Source organism: Carlito syrichta, unplaced genomic scaffold (assembly GCF_000164805.1).
Source record: "Carlito syrichta isolate Samal-C Ts95f unplaced genomic scaffold, Tarsius_syrichta-2.0.1 Scaffold312313, whole genome shotgun sequence".
In the NCBI taxonomy this organism is placed as follows: domain Eukaryota; kingdom Metazoa; phylum Chordata; class Mammalia; order Primates; family Tarsiidae; genus Carlito; species Carlito syrichta.
Window position 1 is genome coordinate 312,448 of NW_007256409.1, and position 25,584 is coordinate 338,031.

The following is a 25,584-nucleotide window of genomic DNA, read 5'->3' on the forward strand; positions in this document are numbered from 1 at the left end:
CCATTTATTAAGTATATTTGAAAGCGCCAGAGGATTTTGATCAAGGGAGTGGTTTTATAACTAAAAGTATGGGGATTTGGGGCTAATGATGGTTGAGGGCCATTTAGGAAGTTCTTGCAAGAACAAAGATGAAAGATATTGGACACATGGTATAAGGTGACACTAGCAGAAATAAAGAACATTTGGCAGATGTGGATCAGAGAAATGGAAGATTAAAGTTGGAGTGTGTGCAGAATAGAAAATCAATTGCTTTATTTTAGGTGTGTTAATTTTGAGTTGTCCTGTAGGCATCCAAGTGTAGATATGAATTAGGCAGTTGGGTTTAGGATTTAGAATGTCAGGAAGGAGGTCAGAGCTACAGATGAGAACTGTGGGGTCATCATGATATAAATGTTATATGAAGCCATGGAAATAGGCCAGGTGTGGATGCTCACACCTGTAATCCCAGAACTTTTGGAGACCAAGGTGAGAGGATTGCTTGAGCCCAGAAGTTTGAGATCAGCTTGGGTAGCATAGTGAGACCTTGTCTCTACAAAAAATAATTTTAAAAAATTTTTCAGATGTGGGAGCACAATTCTAGTTCCAGCTACTCGGGAGGTTGAGGCAAAAGGATCTCCTGAGCCCAGAATGTCGAGACTGTGGTGAACAGTGATCTTACCACTGCACTCTACCCTGGGTGACAAAGTGAGATCCTGACTCAAAATAAAAACAAGAACAAAACAAAACAAACAATAACAACAATAAAACCACAGGAATAGATAATGTCTGCAGAGACAGAAGAGCTGGAGGAAAAATGGAGGTCAGAATGGGTCTCTGGGAAAGTTCAACATTTGGAAGAGGAGGAGATGACCCAGGAAGATAAGAAACATTGACTAAGTGTGTGCTATTGTTGGAGATCAAGAAAATGTGTTTACAACATAAATTGCTTAATAAAGGAGCATTAAAACTTAAGAATAACAACTAAAGAGTTTTAAATGCCTGTTCAAAAATTCCAAGATTTAATATCATAGCAATCAAAATTAAAGTATGAGTATATGCAAGTATATGTCTTGTATACTTGTTTAAGTGTGTGTATATATGAGTATGTGTATGAGAGTGTGTCAAAGAAAGGAATCTTAGCTATCTGAAGTAACATTTGAAAAGAAAAATCTTTGTCATGCTGCATGAGGAGTTTAATTATCCTCCTGATAGTCAATCCAAAGAGAGATCTAACTTAAGAATTATGTTTCTTTATTTTCTTGAGCTAACAAAACTAGATCAAGGACAAGGTCTTTTTCAAGTATCACTATTACAGGCTCCACACCTTTCACGCTCATCCTTCTTTGGTTCAAACCCAAAGTGGCCACCTGATGAATGATGGTACCTGATTACCTGATTCAAGGATGTTATGTTAATTTAGGTTTCCCAGGTGACTATCTCAAATGAATGCCAGATGGCAACTCAACCAGCTGTCAGACAACACAGAGAGGTCATAACAGTGTCTGCCTGGTGCTTATGCATTTGCTGAAGTACAGTCAAGATCATCTAAGTTTCCTACTGAAACACACCTTGGAGTAAGAACACTCTTTGTTTTCAAAAGTTGGATTTATTAGTACTAATTCATTTGTGCAAATGCAGAATTCTTTGGGTGAGCTCTTAGGTTACAGATTTAACAATTCATATTTTCTTCATTTGTGCCCAAATTGAACATTGCTATTCCCCCCAACCATTAGACAAGGCAAGAGTAATTTCTGGGGGAAAGGTAATACCATATCATCTGTTTTCAAGACAGTTACCTTTAGAGTGATGTCATTTGCACAGCACACCAACATTCCTGGTCTAAATTTAGTTCAGGTGGTATACCATTATGGCTGACTTAAATTTTGACACTTCTATGCCTCAAGACTAAATAAAGGGAACCTACTGAGGACACAGTAGTTATGATAAGCCCACAAATTTGCTTAAAAGAAGTCTCTGTATCCCTAATCTTAGTTCTTGGATACATATATTATCTTGTCCTCTATTACTGAAAGCAAAGGCAGAGCCTGAAGTCTAATCCCTAAAGTCTCCATCAGAAAACAGTCGACACTGCCATTGTGGAATGCTTGGACCATTGACCCTAATTCTTTGTTTCCTCAGCAGTTTTTGGCTCCTATGCTTCATACTTTTGACAAAATTTGGACTTACAGCATCATCAAATACTTTTAATTTTTTTAAGCAACATGTTGGCATAATAGTTAATGATATTTAAAAAATACTAAAAGTCAAAAAGGAGAGGAAAAGATACCTACAATGTCATCACTTAGAGATAGTTATTTGTTAACATTTCTTAAAATTCTGAATATTACTATTCTTCATCATCCTCTTCCTCTTTTCTTCCTTCCCTTAACTTCTCTTTTTTTCTCCCCCTCTTCCTTCTTATTTCTTCCTCCTCCTTTTCTTCCTTCTCTTCCTCCTCTTTCCCTACCTTCTTCTTATTCTTTCTCTATTTCTGACTATATGTGTGGTGGTAGATGGAGATGGGGGGTTATAAAAAAGAGTATACATAGATCTTCTTTACTGATAGCTATCTATCTATCTGAGAACTGACAATTATGTTTGTGAACTCATCCTAGAAAAAGTGCTAGATACCTCATTGCTGAATATTACCACAGTCACCTTCAAAGTACTCTCCTTGAGAGGTTATGCATCGATGTCAGTATCTAGTCCACCCATGAAAGCAATTTTGGAACTCTTTTTCTGAATGGCCATCAGAGCTGTCATCATATTACACCTAATGTTCTGAATGTCATAAACTGTCTTCCTTTCAATATTTCCTTTGTCTTTGGGTAAAGAAAAAAGTCATTGGGGCCAGGTCAGGTAAGTAGTGAGGGTGTTCCTATACAGTTATTTGTTTACTGGCTAAAAACTCCCTTACAGACAGTGCTGTGTGAGCTGGTGTGTTGTTGTGATGCAAAAGCTCTTTGGGGACCATTTTTGTACACATCTTTCTCATGCCAAGTTTAAGCTAAGATTTTCCTGTTTCTCTATCAATGTTTATTTGGTCTGCTATGTCTCTCACAGTCAGTTGACAATTTTGATGTACAATTTGACAAAATTTTGCAATGTTTTCATCTATTTTGTTTGTTATTGGCTGTCCTGAAATCTCTTCATCAGTGACGCTTTCTCTCTGCTCAGAAAAACATTTAATCCATTTGTACACTGCCATTTTTTTCACGGCATTATCCCCATAAACTTGGACTAACATGTTTGTGATTTTACTTTCACTCTTGCTAAGTTTTACAAAAAAGTTAATGTTTGTTTGTTGCTCTAATTCAAACTCTGACATTCTTGCAATGACAGCTCTGATGGCCATTCAAGAAAAAGAGTTCCAAAATTGCTATAGTGGGTGGACTAGGCACTGGCACTGGTGCATAGCTTCCCAAGGAGATTATTTTGAAGGTGACCATAATGGTATTCAACAGTGAGGTATGTAACACTTTTTCTAGGATCAATTCATGAACTTAATTGACAGGACCATATCTATATATAATATATATAGATGATAGATATATAGCTATAAATATGGATATATACATCTTTGAAATTTTAAGTAATATTATATAGTATTTTAACCTGCATTTGTCAATATTATATTTTTGATCCTTTACCCATGATCTCAAATCGGTGGAAAACATGATTCTGAACAGCTACACAATTCTCCCTTTTATGGCTGGTCCATGTCCATGATTTACTTACCTATTTTTCTACATGGAGTAGTTCGATCCTTTTCATTTTTCAAAATTATGACTATGATCCTGCCTGGTGGTTAGCCACAGCTCCTGATGGCTGATTGTGAAAAAAAAGTTCTTAATTTCATCTAGAAACAACAATAGTTGACTCAGTATCAGTTACTAAAAAAAATAATAAATAAATAAACCTAATAACTTCCAACTGTCTACATGGAAAAAGATATCCAGAAAGCCAAAACATATTAATATTATCATTGTGGTTGTGATCAAGATTGAATGAATAAGATTGATTTGTGCCCAAATCAGATAGTTTATATTATGTAACTTCAGTCCAAATATGTGTTTCAACAGGTCTGCAGGATCATTTTTAAAGCATCATTTACTCTGAAGAAAATAAAAAGAATAAAAAGAATCTTCATCAGGTCAACCCATGATATATGATGACAATCAGAATGAGAGTTATCTTTGGTCAGGAGAAAGACTTGGTAGGTAAAAAAAAGCATGAGGCACATTTAGAAGTTGGAGAGATGAGAAATTCAGATTCTGTGGTCTGTTAGGTCTGTTGTTTTGAATCTATTTTAGTCATCTATGATTTTGATGATTTTTTTCAATGTTCCTCCAAATTAACTAAGTGAACTCGCCCTTTAATTATCATTACCCATCAACCCAAATTGTTTAGAATAGTTTTTGCATTTATTTATGTTTTTGCTTGTGTGTTCTTTCTCTTCAGAGATGTGAGGTGTCATTACTCTATATGATGCTGCATTATATAGATGACTTCCATTTTGCTATATTAACTATAAATAAAATACAGCCCATGGCAGGATGCCCAAAGATAAGTTTGGCAGTTAAGTTGCCTTATGTCTCAGAATTGTGTCCTCACCATAGCCGAGAAAAGGACTTCTCAACACTCCAAGAATCTTGAGACTCTTGGAGATATATAAACAGCCCCAAAAGAAGACAGTTCTCCTCATTTATTTGTTACTTGTATCTGCTGAAAACCAATAGGTTGTGAGGCAATTCTCAAATGAAGACAAAGCACATCATAAAAACATAAAGAATAAATCAAGACAGATTTCATCAGAAAATCCTGAAGAATTTGGTGCTTCTGGGTACTTATATTGGGTAGTTTGAGAAGCTTGGGCTGTGAATTTAGGTCAACATTTGTTGGTAGCTAAGCCAAAAACAGATTCATTGGTCTAATATATATATTTGATAAATATGCATATATATGGCCGATAATGATATATATGCACATATATATGATCAGAGAAAGCATACATTTTTATTCATGGGAATAAATCTTTTCCTTTCCCAATCCTCTGCTACTCCTGCAACTAAAATTCAAGGAATGTTTTATTGTGTGAGTTTTTATGAGTGACAGTAGATGCAATGCGCAATCATTCATTTGCAAAATTCTTAGAAACATAACCCAAATAGACATTTCTCTAATATATTCTCTGGAGAAGATGAGGATATAACATCAAATTGCCTCTCATTGAACGCATTCTTGAAGATCTAGGAAGTATGTACCTGCAATGCTCTGATAAACTTTGTTGATTTCAAAAGGACTGCACACAATTTTCTCTCAAGTATCAACAGTCTGAAGTGAAACACTTTGTCTTTTTCAGAGTCTCCAGATATTTCTAAGCAAGAACAACATTTCCTTTGCAACAAATAGACCTTGATCTTGCTGCTGTTTGCAGAGCTTTCTCTATCTAGTATTTGGGGAAGCAGTTTGCCAGGGAAGAAGAAGAATGACAGAGTAGACTTCAAGTGCTTTTTTTCTATTTTTGTATCCCCTACTGAGTGGCTCAATACAAAGAGTTAGATGGGTGACTCATTCCTGACAACTGCATATGATTGCAGGAGAGTTTTCTTTTCTTCCTCTAAGGTTGCACTTCCTTGTTCAATTTGATATTCTCTGTCAGTGCTAGAGTGATACTCACCTGAAAGCTTCCTCTGTCTCTGGATGCAAGACATAATTAGATCATCATCACCATCATCATCATCATCATCATCATCATCTTAAAGAGTTTCTAACACCATCAGTAACACAGCAATACATTCTTGTCCTTTTCTGATACATTGAAAAAATAAAAATGAAATTGATTCATACCTCATGCTTCATTTCAGTATGGTCACTGGAGCCTAAATAGCCTTAACTTCAAAAACAATGATAGAAATGTCCTTATGCAAACCATGTCTTACTCTCTGTACTAGACCAAACTCCATAAAGGTCAGCAAACTGCTTTCTGGGAAGAACTGATTTAAAAAAGGCTAAATTGTTACAAATCTATGCTCTCAAATGAGGCAACAGGAAATCATTTTACAATAGCCAAATGTACAAAATATAGTATTATAAAATGTAGAGCTGGAAATCACAAATTGAAAATAAAAATTGGGACTTGAGTCCCTCCAGAAAGTGAAATGACAAACTATTATATAATGACTCAGAATAAAGGAGGGAAAACTAAGGTTTACAATGTACAATAATAATAAGCCACTCTTCTGATGTGTAGGAAAGATAATCTTTACAACATGGAAAGAAAAGATGGAAATGAGCCCATTTACAAAACAGTCTGTTCATATCTGGCAAGGCAGCGTAAACTAGTTGTGTACAAACACTCTATTTTGCCATGTCAGTGGAATTATTGCATATGAATTATCAGTTTCATTCATTCTTATTAAAATATGATTTTGAAATTGTGAAAAAAGAGGAAATTTTAGTAAAGAAGGATATGAAACATATCCAGGGTAAGTTCTCCCTCTAAGTAAGACCCCAGGCTTTATCCTATTCAATAAAGATGTTTTGGATTTATGGTCTTTCATGAGTGACTCTTCATGGGAGGGCGGAGGGTGGATGATCGATCAAGTTGAAATTTTTAGCTCTGACACTGGCAATAATTTAGGGTAGGGTTTCAAAAAGTGTCAGTTATTTATATTTTATTTTAGACTTTTTCGAAAAAGCATTTTCCTCAATAATCTACTCACATCCTGCATCTCAACCAGCAGCAAGTTTTTTGTGTCTTAGGAATGTGCTATGAATCTGATGGCTTCCAGCCATGACGGCTTCTTGCAGTGCTCTTGTCTGAGTGATTGTGCCTCACCCTCGCATCTTTCTGCTTTTCTTACAATGCCGCCTTCACACTCATTCCCACTCACTTTCCACTTAGCAGTCAGAATAGTCCTATAAAATCATCAATCAGGCCATCTTATTGAAATGATACTAACCTGCCCATGGCTCTCCATCTTAGTGTAATAAAACCCAGCTTCTCCCCATAGCATGACCCTAAAGTGGCTACCTGTACCTCTCTGAGTTTCTGTCTTAGAACTCTCTCTCCTCCATTCATTATGCTCTGAACACATTGGACCTTTCTGAAACCTTTATCTCAGCCCCTTGCCAGTTCCTGGTCATCCTGCCAGAAATACATACTTCCCACATTTCTTTTTCATGGTAGGTTCCTTCTCACCATCCAATTATCGGCTCACTTAGGACATCTACAAATTAAAGTGGTCATACTTGCCCCCAATTCACCCACTGGCCGTTACTCTCTCATTTGTTTCATAGCAGCTGATCTTATATAAATTTATCTTCTAGCCTGTTACCCTCCTTCATTTTCTTCATTGTTCCTCATTTTAACCAATACTGGATGGTTTTGTGTATTATCTGTCTCACAACTGTTTAGCTATCAGCTCAGGGAAATAAAAAGTCCTGTGGCTTTTGTTTATTATTCTTCTTTCAGTATAAAAAACCATTTAGCTGTTAGGTGCAGTGACTCACCTCTGTAATCCCAGTACTTTGGGAGGCCGAGGCGGGAAGGTTGTTTGGGCCCAGGAGTTCAAGGCTGTGGTAAGCCAGGATCATGCCATGATCATCACATGGCAGGTGATGCCTTTCATGTGGATGTGATCGCCTGGGCAGCAAAGACCTTGACTCTAAATAAATAAGTAAACACATGTACAAACAAACAAATAAATAAATGAACCTGTTTAGCCACCAGTAGGCAATCTGTATATATTTATTGAGTTAACGGGTGAGTTCATTCTTTGGCGTCTTCATGAAGCAAGGCAGTATACAAGAAGTCCAGCTATGATCTGGGAGTCAAATGTCTCGAGGCTGCTCCAGTGTTATCTGCCCCTTGTTGACTGCCTTCTCTGTGACATCAGAGGCTATTGTGAAGTGGCTACTGTGACCAGCAACTCACTCCCCAGACCCACACTGGATCCAGCTAACTTGCTAGCAGTTTTTATTAGCCATCCTAAGCTAACACCAATATTTACTCCTTCACTAACTCAGAACATGTGAGTAATAATTTAGTTGCATGTTCCTTATCCAATAATCCATGAAGCAATTATTACAACTGTGTTGGTAAGATAGCCACAGGAAAGGTGATACCCTCCATCTCAACAGGCCAAACACCGTATTGCCCAAGTGTGGCTCTGAAAAAATCATTCTAGCACAGCTGGGAGGACCTCTCTGCTTCCTTTTCAGTGTTGCCAGGAGAATGGTGTCATTGGATGGTGGTAGGCATGATTCCTGGTATATGGTAGTATGTGTGAGTGAATACGTGTGTGAGAGTGTGTGAGTGCATGCATGACTGGGTGTGAGTGTGTGTGTGTGTATGCGTGTGTGTGTGTGTGTGTGTGTGTGTGTGTGAATGTAGGTGTATAATTCTTTATGTGTGAGGGGAGGGCTTTGCTGTTGATGAAGGAGAGCCTAAGAACACATGAGACTGGCAGGTTAACTGGAGTTTCATCTCTGCACTATTCAAATATGTCTCTGCTTCTGGGAGCCAGCAGAATTATCTATTACTTATTGGAGGTGCCTCATAAGTGACCAATTGGCTTCCCCAAAGAAAATGAGTATAGTCATATATCACTTAATGATGGGGATGCACTCTGAGAAATGCATCATTAGGTGATTTGTCATTGTGTTATGTATAAACCTGGAGGGTATAGGCTACTACACACCTAGGCTGTATGGTATAACCTGTTGTTCTTTGACTACAAACCTGTAAAGCATGTTACTGTACTGAATACTTCAGGCAATTGTAACACAGTTGTAAATGTGTGTGCATCTAAACAAATCTAAACATAGAAAAGGCAATGTGTTACGCTATGTCACTAGAAATTTTTCAACTCTGTTATAATCTCATTTCATTTATAACTACACAAAATTTTTCAACTCCATTATAATCTCATTTCATTTATAACTACACAAAATCATCAACAATTTTAATGGTGGATATCTATTATGTGCTTGCTTTTTCCAAGCATTTTTCTAGGAAGATGACTTATGTTAATTTATTTATTCTCATGGCACCACATGGCTTATATATTTTTCTTAGTATTAATGTTTTGTAGGTGGAACAGTTGAAGAACAGAAAAGTAAACTTCCAATGTTGTGCATTGACTTGTCAGACATGCATAGAAATGTGTCTTGTCAGACTAATTTTACAGCAAACACTTTAGGATAAACCTTTGTCTTCCCACAGTTATAGAAAAAGAGAAAGATACTCAATATGGAGTTAAAAGGCATAAATGGCCCTTGACCTAGTTGACAAAAAGAACAACTGTGCCCCTTATTAGGACATATCTCTCAACCTATCTGACACTCAATTTTCTCATTGTAAAATGAGATTAACACCTACCTCAAAGAATATTGGGGGAAGGAATGAAATGTGTGTGTAAATACATTTTCAGCTATAAGCACTATATTAATATGAGATATTTTAAGCACATCATCAATTGGCAATTGTCTCGGCTCTTTAGGTTATTTCAATATAATTCTCCACTATGGGTTTGTAGAGGAATGTGACAATTAAAGAGCACCTCAACTTTAGGCCATTTTAATGACTTTCATTGAGAAGCTACCTAATGTGCTATTTTAGATTATACAAATTGCACTACATTTTTTTACACAGGATATTCCAAAATTCTCTGATCATCATCTCTAAAGATATATTCAAGTTACTATATGTAATGGAAACTTTTATTTCCACCTCAGTCCCCTTCAATCATGGTAATATCCTCTGTAAACTTCTCTTGCATATATCATCTAACATTTAGAAAGTATCCATTTTAACCACTTGAGGAAAACTTCTTTTAGAATGCTTTCAAGCACCTCCTCTCCATCCTAAGCCTCTTCAACTTCTCGACTTTTTTTTCGTTTGTCCAACCCACTGTTTCACATTTGTAGCTTTTAATTTTCTATTGCCTAGACACGTCTTTCAAAGCATCATCTTTTATCTTTCTAAATACCACTTCAGTTCCATCTGATGGTTCTTTTTTTTCCTTATCTCAGTAGCTGGGGACCTCCATGAAGACTTTGACCTGGAAAGCTCACTTATCCATTTGTACACAGGTCTCTTTTCAAAGATTTAATTATTTTTACCATGTGCCATCATTGTGAATGATCTTAGGCAAAATTAAGCAAGTAACATTTTACAACTTCTCTATCACCTCTCTGACTCATCTTCTTAGCATCGCCCAATCGCCTGTTTCTCTGATGATTTTATAAATTTCTGAGTGTCTCAGCCCTCCTCCCGTGCAACATGCATGATTTTCTGGTGATTTTTGGTCTAATTCCATCATCAAACATTAGCAGTCCTGAATTGACTGTGTTGTCAGGGGTTAAAAACAAAACTAATTTAAATCAAAATTGTGTAAACATTTCTATTTAACAAAGCCCATTCTTCCTCATATTTAAAGAAGTGGATAATTCTGAATAAAAGAAGAATGAGAGTGTGGATATGAGAGACATATGTAGGAAGCTGAAAGGGCTTTGTTACATCACAGGAGTAGATACTAAGATGCTAAGTCACTTAGGGCACTTACAGCTTGTCTTATGGCAGAGAAGTTCGATTCAAAGGTTTCTAGGGCATAAGATCTGCTACCAGAAGTTTTGTCCAATCCAATCTTTCTTTGAAGGGACTGCACTGTTTTTTATGTGTTTCTTAACAACTTTAAAATAATGTAATGAACAACTTTTTTCATTTTCATTCTTTGTACACCATGAATATTCTACTCATTCATCTATCTATCCATCCATCTATCCATCTATCCCACCATTCAATAGATTCACTCACCCTCATTCATTTACAAATATTGACCATGTACCTTCTCAAGGTCAGTTATCATGCCATGTTGCAGAAGCAAATGAAGGACTTGCTTACTGTTTATCAGGAGAAAAAGGCATTATATTCAGAAGTTGCAATAAACCTGGAGTAGTTAACATAGAACCTGAATAATGTTTTTTAACATCCATTCCCCTGTTAACTTCCTATCTCCACACAAAGCATAAAGTTTTCAATATGAATCTATATCCCATTATCCAGTATTGCTTTCTCTCACTGAGGAATATCCCAAGTAAAGCTAAGTTGTGGAAAGGAAGCTCAAATAACTGGCATATTGTCTGTCATGAGTAGAGCCTTTCAAAGTGGTGTCTTGACTGAAGAAACTTCAAAGTCAACACCGATTCCTGTTTTCACCAAAAATCATTTGACAAGCCTGCCCAACACTGAATCAGCTTTGGCAGGGTCTAAATTGATAACCCTATGAATTGTACACCCCTGGCGGCTTAAGACTTGTGTTCATAGCAACCTTCAATCTACAACTCTACATTTAAAAGTCTACTTGTATTCCCATAACCATCCTGGTGTCCATATCAAAAATATCAGGCTAGAGACTTTTATAATTTAGTTACAAACACCCCATGTTCCTTCAGCCAAGACACACCTCCCTCCTGACAATCCCCAGCATTAGGGACCATTCTTGCTTTGTTTTCTCCCTCGTCCTTCTTTACAAACTGACTTCAGAATTCCTAGTCTACTTTGCATGTAAATTCTTGAACATCCAAAGAGGCTTCTTCATTTTAAATGCAATGAATCAATAATAAAAGCTAACTTCATTAATTCACTCACTGTATTCCTCCAGAGGGAAACGCAAGTAATAAAAATCATGTTAGGACAGGCATATTATGTGTCTGTCTCTACTCTGAGGTATTATACTTTTATTTGATTTATGATGAGTCACAGACTATACAAATAGATAAATAGTTCATAGGAATTAATTCTCTTGTTGGTAAAATATTATTTTATTAAGTTTTATTGGATTTTAAATATTGTGCAGTTAACCAAAGGAGTATTAGACTTTCCCCAGTGGATGTTTGCTGTGTAATAAGTGAATTAAAGTTTAAAATAATGGGAAACTTTTAAATACTTTGACTGCAATGTGCTGACTGTTTATTGATTTAAATGGCAAGTTGCACGTTTTTAAATGAATTATTTTGTAGAAAGTCTTGCTCATTGAAACACTACAATCTAGCCCATAAAATCCTAGTTTTCAATGTTAAAATAAAAGGTGGGCTCTAGTATAAATTCATTTAATCCTTTAAATTCCATACAAATGTTGGCTATAGCTTCCTGGTGTAGAGAAAGCAAAGATTTTCACTTATGATTTCTTTTAGAAGTGTTACTAGCCGGGCTCGGTGGCTCAGCCTGTAATCCCGCGCCTTTGGGAGGCTGAGGTGAGTGCATTGCCTGAGCCCGCGGGTTCGAGACCCGCCTGGGCAACTTGGTGAGACCTCATCTCTACAATAAATCAAAAAATTAGCTGGTCGTGGTAGCGCGTGCCTGTAATTCCAGCTACTCGGAAGGCTGAGGCGGAAGGATCGCTGGAGCCTAGCAGGCGAGGCTGCGGTGCCGCTCCCGGCCACCGCACTCCAATCTGGGTGACAGAGTGAGACTCCAACTCAAAAAAATAAAAAATAAAAAAAAAAAAAGAAGTGTTACTATGTTCACTTTTCTATATAGGTTTAGAATTCATTTTGTGTTAATGTATTTGTATGCAGTGAGATAAAGATTGAGTTCTCCATGTGTACACACTGAACAAAAATGTTCTTTAAAAACACTACAAGAAATAACTCTAATTTACCCATAATTTTCTGAGCTTTACATTCCTGTGACATGCAGGAAATACATGTGAATATATGATAAATAAATTTCAAATGTGTTAGTCCATCTTTACAAAGAGCAATTCAAAGACTGCCCTCTTTATATATCCTCATGTGAGTCCCTTCTTTATTGACAGAGTCTTTACTACCTGTATACTCAGCACAAAACCTTGTAGACTCAGCCCAATATGTAGGCCACTCCCAAAATCTGTCAGACGACTAAGTTTGATCACTTCCTACCAATTCCACAACCTCTGTCTCACACCTAGACAACTCAGTTAATTCTGGTTATTCGCAATAGTAATGCTTGATGAAGTCATCACAAACACTGACTACAGAACTGTTGTTCCTTGGGAAATACAGTTCGTTTCCTGTGAGGCCCTTGGTTACATTTTCATCAGTTGGTCAATACATACTTGTTTTATGTGTGTTTCTATACTAAGACACCTTATTAAATATATAGTGTTGATTAACCAACATTGAACTGAAATGCAACAGCGCTATTGCTAATGCCTAAATGAGGTGTATATAACATGTATTTTCTCTATAAGGCACATCACAACCTCTTTGTGCTTGGAAACACTGGACAGCACTTTAGCACTGCACTTGTGGGCCATTTTAAACAGCAAAAGCACCAACAAAAATCCCCAAAAATGTAAACAGCATAACACTAAAACTGGGGAAAAGTCACCTGTTTACAGTATGGTATGAGAGCTGAAACTAGAATGCAGAGCATCTTTTTATTGAACTTTCTGCGCTGGGCATGTCCATGAACAACCACAAACACACAAGGAGTATTGATTTGAGGGTTGCAAATAAGTTGTAGCAGCTAGATGGATTTGCAAATATAGAATCCTCAAGTAATGAGCATCAGCTGTACTGTCTTAACTGGGTCTCCTTGTTTCTATTCTGACCCACGCACCACTCAGTACTCAAAGTAACTTATACTCAATCCACATTAATAACTATTATACACTTCTGCCTGACACCTTCCAGTGGCTTCCCATCACAATCGGAATAACAGTCAAGCGTCTTTCTATGCCCCACTAGCAGTCACTTGTAATCTTTTACCAAGAGATCTTCCTTTCAAAAGTCCTCTCCTGTTGGTTATTTTCTGACTTTCTGTTTCTCAAATCCCCTCAAGTCTTTCCATTTTCTGTGTCTATACTCTCCTCTCATATGCTAGCATAGCATGGTTTTTCACAGTAAAATCTCTGTTTAAACATCATCTTATCAAAGAAGAATTCCCTGAAATTCAATTGTTAGGGAGGAAATATAATTTTTCCTCAACCTGCATGAAGTCTTAGTGGGATGAAGTCCAGTAACAAAAGACAGATCAACAAAGGAAAAACAAATTTATTAATGTGTGCTATTCACATCACATAGGAGAAACCTTAATGAAAAGTAACTCAAAACAGTGGGTGGCTTAGAACTTTGGCCTCTATGGTATCTTCCACAAAGAACAATAATGTGTGGAGAAATGAACAAGACAAAGAAAAATGGTTTTAGACTTCCAAGGGCGCAAACGTAAATATCAGGGAAGAAACTAATGGAGCAAAGTTTGTTTGCAGGTTTCTCTGATGCCATCTCTGGGCTGATAGAGTCTAAAGTTGTTTCCAGTAAAGGATGCTTTATATCTTGCCTTTAGGCAGAAAAGTGAGAGGATACAGAGGGTGATTTCTTCATTTGCTGCTTCTTAATTACCTTTGGCTCAAAAATAATTTTTATGTCAGAGTCATCTTATGGGTAACATATTTCAGTTTCTTCTATTATTTTATTTTAAAGTTCTTTTTTTTTTAGTTTCTTTCACTATCTCAAGTCACAATTCTTCTCAAGTCTGTTCCTTTGCTCTGTCTGTTCTGCACTTTTCTTGATCTGAAATGATCTTATGTGTTTGCTTGTCTGTTAGTTATTGACACCACCAGGGATATAAGGTTCTTGACAACAAGATCCTTGTCTATTTTCAACCTTGCTGCATTTATACCATGAAGAGCATATTCCTGACACACCATAGTGCTCAAAAGATGTGTTTTAAATGAATAACTTTAAAAGTACTCTTTTTACTATTTCATGGCACTAATTTATGTATTTATCCCCATTTTCTGCCATTATAATGTAAGCTCCTGAACAGCAGCAATGGCTTAAGTTCTGATTTCACAGTAAGATATTTGTATTAAACCACCTCTCCTTACTGTGTAATGTGGGATTAGTGGGATATGAGTAGGAACAATGCCACACATTTGAATACCTTTGATACATTATAATCTAAAAAGATATTTATTGACTAAAAGACTTTAGTCTCTGGCACACGTGTTTCAGTTATGTTTTGCTTCATAACAAACCACTCCAATGGTTAGTGGTTGAAATAAGCAGAAATCAAAATTTTTCCCCCACAAATCTGTAATCTGGGCAGGTCTCGGTGGACACAACTTGAGTCTATTGTATGTGACAGCTGGATCGCTAGAAGGATAACTGGGGCCTGAATCATCTCACGTTTGACCCATTCACATGTCTGAGGATTATGCTATCACCTGGGACCTCAGCCAGGGCTATTAGCTAGGCTACTGATGTGGAACTTCTCTGTGTGGCTGCTTGGCTTCCACAAGACATAGTGCCTGCACCCTAAGGTGAGAAGGCCACAAGCACTAGAAAGAAGTCATATTATCTTTGAGTATCTTGTCTTGGGAGACATTTGGCTTCACTTCATCCTCAGTCATATCACAGACACACTCAGAATTCAGGATAGGTGGCATTAATCCCACCTATTCATGAGAGGACCATCAAAGACAGTCCACTCCATGTATAACAAGACAGTTCATGTCCATCTATTACATTCATCAGGGCCTTAATCTGGGACAAAATTGTGTTGCATTAATGCTTTTACTCTTTTGTTTGCTCCTCCTTAGTGTCTGTGTGTGTTGCCAATGGACACAGCAGGGAGCAGAGGAAAAAAATAACAGAATATGAGCTCCTTTGAATCAGTGTTTTGTTTTGTTTTTAGCAAAGAGGAAAGGTAAAATGCAATTAATTATAGAATGTAATCTGAAAAATGGGACAAAGCCCCAATAAGTAATACATTTATCCCAAGTCAACTTTCTAGAAAAGTATACCAAAACACTGGTTATTGTAAACAGTTCCCACTGACTCTTTTTTTTTTGAGTTGGAGTCTCACTCTGTCGCCCAGACTGGAGTGCAGTGGCACACTCCTGGCCACCGTAGCCTCGACCTGCTGGGCTCTGGCGATCCTTCCGCCTCAGCCTTCCATGTAGCTGGAACTACAGGCGTGCGCTACCACGCACGGCCAATTTTTTGATTTTTATTGTAGAGACTCTTTTGATATGCAAATCTGTAATTGCAAATCAGATTTTACCAATTCCAAGAACTCGCTTGCCCTTTTGCTATTAAGTGTAGGAGAATGCCAAAGGGATTGTTTTCCTTTGCTACACCTAAATAGGATACATCAGTCCATTTATTTTTAGTAAACATATTTTGTGGAGCTCATAATGCTCACTCTTTGATGTGCATCTCTTTCCCTGTCTGTATTGCAAATAGCTCCAGGCATTCTTTCAATGAACACTTACTGAGCTACTCTATGTCAGGAAGTATACCAGGGTTTGGAGATACTGAGTTATTAGCCACGATTTCTACCCTCAGGTGCTTCCGAGTGCATTAGAGGATAGAGACAATTGACTCCAATTCTTATGGTCTATTTTGAAAGGAAAGTTACATTTTGTAAAATTTACAGGGAGTTTAAGTAATTTAATAGTGGGAGTTTTTATCACAGTCTGTGTATGTGCTATGAAGCCTCAAAAACTCACTCAAACTTAAAATAGCCCAGTCAACATGGAACTTCGAAGATAGGTTATTCTCTCTCAAAGTGGAGTCATTACAATTCATATGTATAACGTATATACATATCTATTTAAATAGATATTTGCACCATTAAGAAATGCTGATATAGAATAATCAAAATCCAACAATATATATCGATATGCATATATATATATAATGAATAATCAGAAAGATTTGGTAAAATTGGTCAATATTTGTTTTCATAATACTCTCTTCATCTTGGACAGGAATGTATTACATCTGCAAGTGAATGTCTCCATAAAAATAGAGGTAGATGGATATTTGGCTAAAGGTTAGCAGCTTTTATGCTGTTATGCTTTGATAAACCACCACCAAACTTCTAAATGAGCAACCACCTTAATCACTAATTGAATATTTTAACTTTTTTTTCTCTGTAGAGCTAGTGTTTCATTATATTTTCCATTTTGTGCCTTGCTTTTCATGCATTTAAAGTGCTGGAGCAGCTGTTTATTTGGAAAGGTTCCATTATGGCCATAATAATCTCCAACTAATTGCACATCAAATATTTATTTCTTGCACATTAAATTAATGAAGCAGTTTCAACAAGAGAAAAATTGGATCAGGATGGCAAATAGTGCCTATAAATTCGTGAAAGATTCCCAGTTCTTTTTTGGCAGGACTCCTTTAATACAGATTAACAATTTTTAAATGGAAAAAATTTCCCACTATATAATTGTGACTTTTTAAATATACAAGCTTTATTTTTAAAGAGCTTTTTTCCCCATTAGCCCTGGATATATCATATTGTAATTCTCAGAAATTAAAAATAATTCATACTATCAATTTTCAAATAAATTATTTGTTATCTACTTTGCCTTGGATGTAACATATTTATTTCCTAGTTCTACTGTTGATACAATATTTTTTAAATGGGTAGACTTTATGTTTTTACTTTTTATTTTTAACAACTTTATTAAGGTATAATTGGTATACATACAACTGCACATATTTAATTTGTACAATTTGTTGAGTTTAGAAATATGCAAATACCTGTGTAACTATCACTACAATTAAGGTCAGACATATCAAAACACTTCCCAACGTTTCTTTGTGCCCATTTATGTATTTATTTGTGAGAAGAACATTTAACATGAAATCTCACTCCTTAGTACCATATTGTTAACTATATGCATAATGTTGTACAGCAGAAAGCCAGAACTTACTCATCTAGCAGAACTAAAATACTCATAGAAAAGTTCTCCATTTTCTTTACCTCGAGTCCTGGAAACCACAGTTATATTATCTGCTTTAATGAATTTGGCTATTTTAGATACCACATCTAAATAAAATCATGCAGTGTTTGTCCTTCTGTGACTGGTTTATTTCACTTCCAAAGTAGACATACAAATGGCCAACAGGTATATGAAAAGGTGCTCATCATCACTGATCATCGGGGAAGTGCAAGTCAAACTACAGTGAGATATCACCTCACGCTTGTGAGAATGGCTATTATAAAAAAAATGATAGCAAGTGTTGGCAAGGATGTGGAGAAATTGGAACTTTTGCACTCTGTTGATGGGACAGTAAGACGGTGAAGACCCTGTTGAATATGGCATGGAAGGTCCTTAAAAATTAAAAATAGAAATACCATATGATCTAGGGATCCCATTTCTGAATATATATCTAGAAGAATGGAAATTGGGATCTTCAAGAGATATGTGAACTCCAATGATCACAGCAGCATTATTCATAATAGCTACTATGTGGAAACAACTCAAGTCTCCATCAGCAGATAAATGGATAAAGAAAATGTGGTCTATACATCCAACAGAATATTATTCAGCCATAAAAAAAAGAAGGAAATCCTGTCACTTGGGACAATGTGGATGAAACTGGGAGTCATAATGCTAAGTCAATGAGTGGACTTTTAAAATTTTGCTAATGGGAAGTGACAGTTGGCTAAGGATTTATTCTAAAAACCAAATTGTTCTTTCAACTTACTTTTTTTTCCTTTTGATATACTATCTAAAACATCTCCCTACTATTTTCTTTTAGTCCAGTTGTTGTTGTATATAAAATAACTAATTGTTTTGGGAAACAGTTTCAGAAAAGAATTTCTCTGAGCAGTTGGTTTGTCAATGTTAAAGATAATGTCTATGGATTTCTTTCATTGAAATAAATTATCTTAACAATTTTACAACAGGGAAAACTTACACAGTAGTCACCAAGCATTACTGAATACTTAAAATTCTTGTTAAAGAATACATTTCGACTTAAGGCATTACTGCCTCTAACTAATGGTCAACCATTGAGTTGTATAAGCCAATAATTATACTTTCTGCATAAACCTTTTGAGTAAGGTTTTGGCTTCAGTTACTTGTGAATAAAACATGACTTACATTTGTTTGCAGAAAGGTCTTTTTAAGGTAGTTGTAAAGACAGCATCACAACTACTTGCTATAACAGCAAGTAGTTCACACCAGTAACTTGTCCTCTAGGTGGGGCAAGATAGGTTTTTGTCTTCTCTCACCTCCACCTTTTCCTCAGAGTAGTCTTTAATAGGAGGAAATAAGAATGCATTACATATATGCTGTAAAAAGCACTCAGGACAGCAATATTTTTGTTTTCTATATATTTTACTCAAAAGAATTGCATATGCCTAAATTTCCTTTACAGACTCAGTCTGATTCTACCCCTTTCTCTGTAACACATGACTAAGAGCAATGGCCTGCAGAAATGCTTTGGCTAGCCTGGAGTTTGTGAGTACTTTCCCTTCCTCTTCATCCTCCTCTTCTTTTTCCTCTTTTTCCTTCTCATCCTCCGTGTTGTTTTTCCTCCTCCTCCTCTTCCTCCTCCTCCTCCTCCTCCTCGTCTACCTCCTCCTCCTCCTTGTCCTCCTTCAGCTGCAGTGGGCAAGCACTCTCAATTGCAGACATCCCTGATTCCCTGCTGTTCACACTTAGTCTGATTCATGCCATGCCTGTGTAATAGCTGCCTGTCTTCTGCTGGCATTTTGAATTTCCATCTTTGACTTAATGATCCTATGTGGCTCTTCTAAGATACATCCAAGAGGAGAATGCAAAAATAATGTTGGGGGATATAAGCATAACTGAGATACTGTACTAGGCACAATACAGATGTGTTCCTACTGAAAATATCACAGTCTACCAGAAACATGCTTATAAATGGAGAGAGAATGTTTTCCCTTTCAAAGCACACTCTTGAATATAATTTAGACATCATTGTGGGAAATAGGGCCATTGGACCCCTAAAGATTCACTGAAAACTCACTGGCACGAGGAAAGATTGATTATTAGGAGAAAAGGCATACAAATTTTATTTAACATGTATACAAGAGAGCCTTCAGAATGAAGAATGAGGGTTTGAATTATGGTAAAACAGGTTATGGGAAGAGGAATTCTGTTGCGGGGCAACACATTGTTGGAACAATGAATGATGGGGGGGAAACAGTGAAGGAATGGCAAACAGTTATCTTTGGAATTTAAGTGATCCTTGAAGATAGTCATTATACTTGTAGGAAGGTTTGCTCACATGTGGTGTGGTCATTTCTTGCTCTTCTTTTCTTCAATAAACAATGAGGTAACAGGGAGGAGAAGCAACTTCTCTGTGACTAAGTAGAGTGAAGGTAGGAAGATTAGAATGACCTTGTGAAAAAAGGTAAATTTTCCTACAACCCTTCATCATCCAAAATTTGCAAGCTGAAAAAATAGCATGGGTAGTGACCAAAGTTGTAAGATCATAGAGAAAGTGGAGACAAATATAACGTCTCTTTCAAAATACTAACATCCTGGTTATCAAATCTCTCAGTCAAACTTGAAAGAAATAAAATTAAATAAAGAGAAGTATAGTATAAAATTTGTGCATGTGCACACATATATGTATAAGAGGGGGCCTCCAATAAAACAAAATTATGTTTTGGAAGGTGGACCCCTTGTAATACTGGCTTTCCCTGCTAAGTGAGTGTTCTGGAAACCCCATCAGCATCAGTCCACCAGCTAGCTTTGTTGTGAGAGACTGCATTCGGCTTCAGTGAAATTTTTTTTGAGACTCTTTCAACTGTTTGCTCATTTCATGGTGGGTGATATGTGTGCTCACCTGCCCACACTGAGCTGAGTGCTCAGCAATGTTTGACCAAAACCAGCATGACCCCCATGCCCCAACTTCTCTATTTATCTGATCTTGCCCCAAGCAACTTTTTTTTTGTTTCCCCGGATGAAAAATAGTCCTCAAAGGGAAATGTTTCGCTGATGTGGAAGAGGTGAAACAAAAAATGGCAGAAGCACCAAAAGACATCAAAATTGACAAGTTCAAAAACTGTTTTGAGCAGTGGAAAAAGCATCTTGATAGGTGTATTGCATCAAACAGAGAGTACCTAGAGGCAACTGAAGATTAAACGTGGAAGAATAAATATACTATTTTTTTATAAATAAATTCATTTTGGGGGATCCCCTCTGTATACACATGTAGACAGGTGTTCAATTTTTATCAGATAAAGAAAGCTAAATGTTTAGGACATATGTCATTAATCTTACCATATGTTCTAGCAGGAAATCATACCTTCCTCCAAAATTTTTACCAGTATCTCAGGAGATACTAAGAGTCACCTCCAAGCCTCCCAGTCATAAAAACAAAACATGTTTCCAAATATTATCTACCAAATGTCTACCAGGTAGTCACTCACCCCAGGTTAACATCACTGTCCTATCTCAACCTCATTCCATGGGACTGTTTCCTCGAGATTCTTCTAATATTCCCCACAAGTGCATTTCTTGAGTTGTATTGCATGTTCTTCAATCAATATTTATCTAATTATCAAAATGGAAAACACAAGCCGGGCTCGGTGGCTCAGCCTGTAATCCCAGCGCTTTGGGAGACTGAGCGCTTTGGGAGGTGAGTGGATTGCCTGAGCCCGTGGGTTCGAGACCCGCCTGGGCAACTTGGCGAGACCTCATCTCTACAATAAATCAAAAATTAGCCGGGTGTGGTAGCGTGTGCCTATAGTTCCAGCTCCTTGGAAGGCTGAGGCAGAAGGATCGCCGGAGCCCAGCAGGTCGAGGCTGCGGTGGCCAGAAGCGGCCATTGCACTCAAGTCTGAGTGACAGAGTGAGACTCCAATTCAAAAAAAAAAAAAAAAAAGGAGAAGATACCAATGACTGTTAATTATTTTATGTGAACATTGACAGAATTAAACTTCTTTCTGCTCCTTTCACATAGTTTCCAGTTCCTTGTAGAACAATTCAAATATTGTTGTCTAAATCAGTGAGTCACAAATTTGTATGTACCTTAGAATCATCTGAAGGATTTTTTTAAACTCCAAAGACCAGGTGACAACCCAGAAAATCAAATCAGAATCTCAGGTGTGTGGGTGCATAGACATCACTGCTTTTGAAACTCCTCAGGTGATTCCAGTGTGCAGACTGGAATACATACTTTTGGGAACTGTTGGTCTGAATTTTGGCTAAATTAGAGAACTCATGTATAGTCATTAATGAGTCATCACATTTGCAGTGGTATACCAGTGCTGTGATCCCTAATTTATTCTTCACAAAATTTCATTTAGCTGGAGTTTTGTTTTTTTTTTTTTTTCTCCATGCATGTAGGCTATAATACATAACTATGTGACCATCATGAGATTTAGAAAACATGACATGTGAGTTTCAAAATATAGTTAGTGGCATCCAGTAGGTACACAGCAAAACTGTGGTTACTACAATTATTATTTTTACCTTTTATTTCTTTTCAATAATTATGTTGCATTTATTCTTTCCATTACAATAAAATTCCAATAATTTTATAAAAAGTTGAACAAGTAATTCAATCAGGGGCTCACCATCAGGGTCATTATTTTAATCTATATGTTAGTACACTGGAATACATATTCAAGTATTTTTATTTTCAGAAAAACTATTTGTTATCTGTTGTGAATTATAGCATACCTGAGCGTATCTTTCTATTGCCTTCACATTTGAGGAAAATCTTTTGTGAATTTAATTTTTGAGTCCTGAATTCTAACCTGTCAACATTCGGTAGATATTACTTGATCTTTTATCATTTGATGTTACAGGGAAGCTTGGAATCAGCCCAGCAATAATTTCATCCCATGTCACTTGCTTTTTTGTCATGGTGGTTATAGATGTTATTTCACTGTTATTTAAACTAAGATAGCACACATATTTTGATTTGGTTCTATTTTTATTAAATTTTACTCAAACCCATGTGAACTCAATTAATCTGAAACTGGGTTTTTGTTGTTGTTGTTTACAGTAAAAAAAGTTTTCTTTTGTTACAGCCTTGACTATTATTTCTGCTCTATTTGCTTTCAAATCATCTTCAAGAACACTAATTGTAAGTTTATTATATTCTTTGTCATTTGTATTCTTAATCTCTTTTCATTTTAATCTATTTTTCTTCATTCTGGGAATGTGTCCCATGTTTTACATGCCAGAAAATTGATTATTTTTTAGTGTCAGTTTCATTCTTCATTAATTCCAATGCAAATTCAAATTGGGTCATTGAATTTTGAAATTCATTTTATATATTTATATATTATATATTATATATATATAAAATGTCCATGTTAATCTTATCCTGTTTGCTTCTTATATTCCATGACTGCCTTTTTATTTGCAATAGTGGAAGAAAAAATACATCTGAATATTCTGAAATTCAAATATTTAAAGTATTTGAAATACAAATTTCAAAATAACTCCAATTCTTAGAAAGCTGATTGTGCATCAGAAAGACCTTTAACATTTTTTCTTTTTTAAAAAATTATTTTATTTTAAAGATGTGGGACACAACTCAGGAGTAAGTTATAACTTCCCAACCCCTCCTTAAGGAATTATCAGCATAATTAGATTTGCAGTTGTGCCAAAACTGCCTGTAGGCCTTGTTAATTCAGTCTTGGGCACTGGTGAAGGGATCAGGAGATCTAGAATCATTCCTTTGTTAATTTAACCTTGGGGATGTGTAAGGGGCTATGAAGTATAAAATAAATTGTACTCCTGGAGGGAGCAAGATTTTTTTGATGGGTACATCGGCTTACTCCCTGATTCCATGGTATCAGATTAAACATCATTTCTCCCCCCAACCAAAAAAAAAAAAAATATGTATATATATATATACACAAGTGGTCATTGTACAGGTAAAGTTTGGACCTCCCTTAGGTCTCCACTTCACCTGGTTTGAGATCAGGTACACTTATTGGTGTTGTGTCCCCCACTCCCTTACCCTGGCAGTATCCTGCTACTGCCAATCCCTTTCTTAAAGTATTATGGTAAATGTTCAGGAGTCACATGAGTGAGAACATGTGGTACTCAATTATTTGTTTCTGTGATAAATCACTGAGTATTATAGACTCTAAATCTATCCAAATTGCTGCAAAGTCCATATGTTTGTCTTTCTTTATGGCCACATAATATTCCATCACGTATATGTACCACATTTTTTAATACAGTCCAGTTTCAACAGGCAGCATAGTTGGTTCCATGTTTTTGCTATTGTGAATAGTGCTGCAATAAACATGCAAGTGCAGATATCGTTTTTGTAGAATGATTTGAGTTCCTCCAGGTATCTTCCCAGGAGGAGGATTGCTAGGTCATATGGAAAGTCAATTTCTAGTTCTTTTAGAAATCGTCACACTGTTTTCCATAGAGGTTTAACTAGTTTGCATTCCCACCAGCAGTATAGAAACATTCCCTTTTCTCTGCATCCTCTCCAGCATGTTATTTTTTATTTTATTAATGATGACCATTCTGTTTTTTTATTATAACAATGTGGGATATAATTCAGGGTTAGGTATATAAACGTTGATTATGCAGGTACTCTTGTTGATGAGGTATGCCCCTCCCTTCCCTAGCGTTTTCCCTCAACTGCCAATCCCACCCCACCTCCCCTGGCAGTTTCCCATTATTGAATGATGGCCATTCTTACCACATTCCTAGGTGGTATCTCAATGTGGTTTTGATTTGCATTTCTCTGATGATTAGTGAAGCTGAACACTTTTTCATGTGTTTGTTGGCTGTGCATATATCTTCTTTTGGAAAGTGTCTATTCATGTCTTTTGACCACTTTTTAATGGGGCTTTTTTTGTTTTCCTTTCAGCACGTTTGAGTTCCTTGTAGATCCTAGATTTTAGGCCTTTGTAAGATATATGGTTGGCAAATACTTTTTCTCATTCTGTGGGCTGTCTCCCCATTCTCTTGAATGTATCTTTTGCTTTGCAGAAGCTTTTTGGTTTAATGAGGTCCCACTTGATTATCTTATCTCTTATGGCAAGGACATTGGGGGTTTTGATCAGGAATTGGTTGCCTACTCCTATTTGCATAATGGTGTCTCTTGCATTTTCTAAGATTCTTAAAATTTGGGGATTCACATTTACGTCTTTGATTCATTTAAAGTTGATTTTTGTGTATGGTGATAGGTAGGGGTACTGTTTCAATCTTCTGCATGTGGTCAGCCAGTTTTCCCAGCACCATTTACTGAATAGGTTTTCCTCTCCCCATGGTTGTTGTTGGAGGTTTTGTTGAAGGTAAGTTGGTTGAGAAATTGAGGACTCTCTATTCTGTTCCATTGGTCTATATGTCTGTTCTTGTACCAATACCAGGCTGCTTTGATTATTGTAACCTTATAGTAAAGTTTAAAGTCTGGAAATGTGATACTTCCCACTTTATTTCTTTTTCTGAGGATTGTTTTGGCTATTTGTGGTCATTTATATTTCCATATGAATTTCTGTATTGTCATTTTCAGGTCTGCAAAGAATGATGTTGGTAATTTAAGGGGTTTTGTGTTGAACCTAGAGATTGCCTTTGGTAGGATGGACATCTTAACAATGTTGATTCTTCTCATCTATGAGCATGGAATATTTTTCCATTTGTTTGTGTCTTGGATTTCTTTAAGCAGTGTTTTTCAGTTTTCATTGTAAAGGTCTTTCACTTCTCTGGTTAGGAAGATGCTGATGCTGAAGCATTTCGTTTTTTGGGTGGCTGTTGTGAATGGAACTGTGCTTTGTATTTGGCTCTCTGCCTGCTTGTTGGTGTATAAGAATGTAACTTGTCTTTTGCACGTTGATTTTGTACCTCAAGA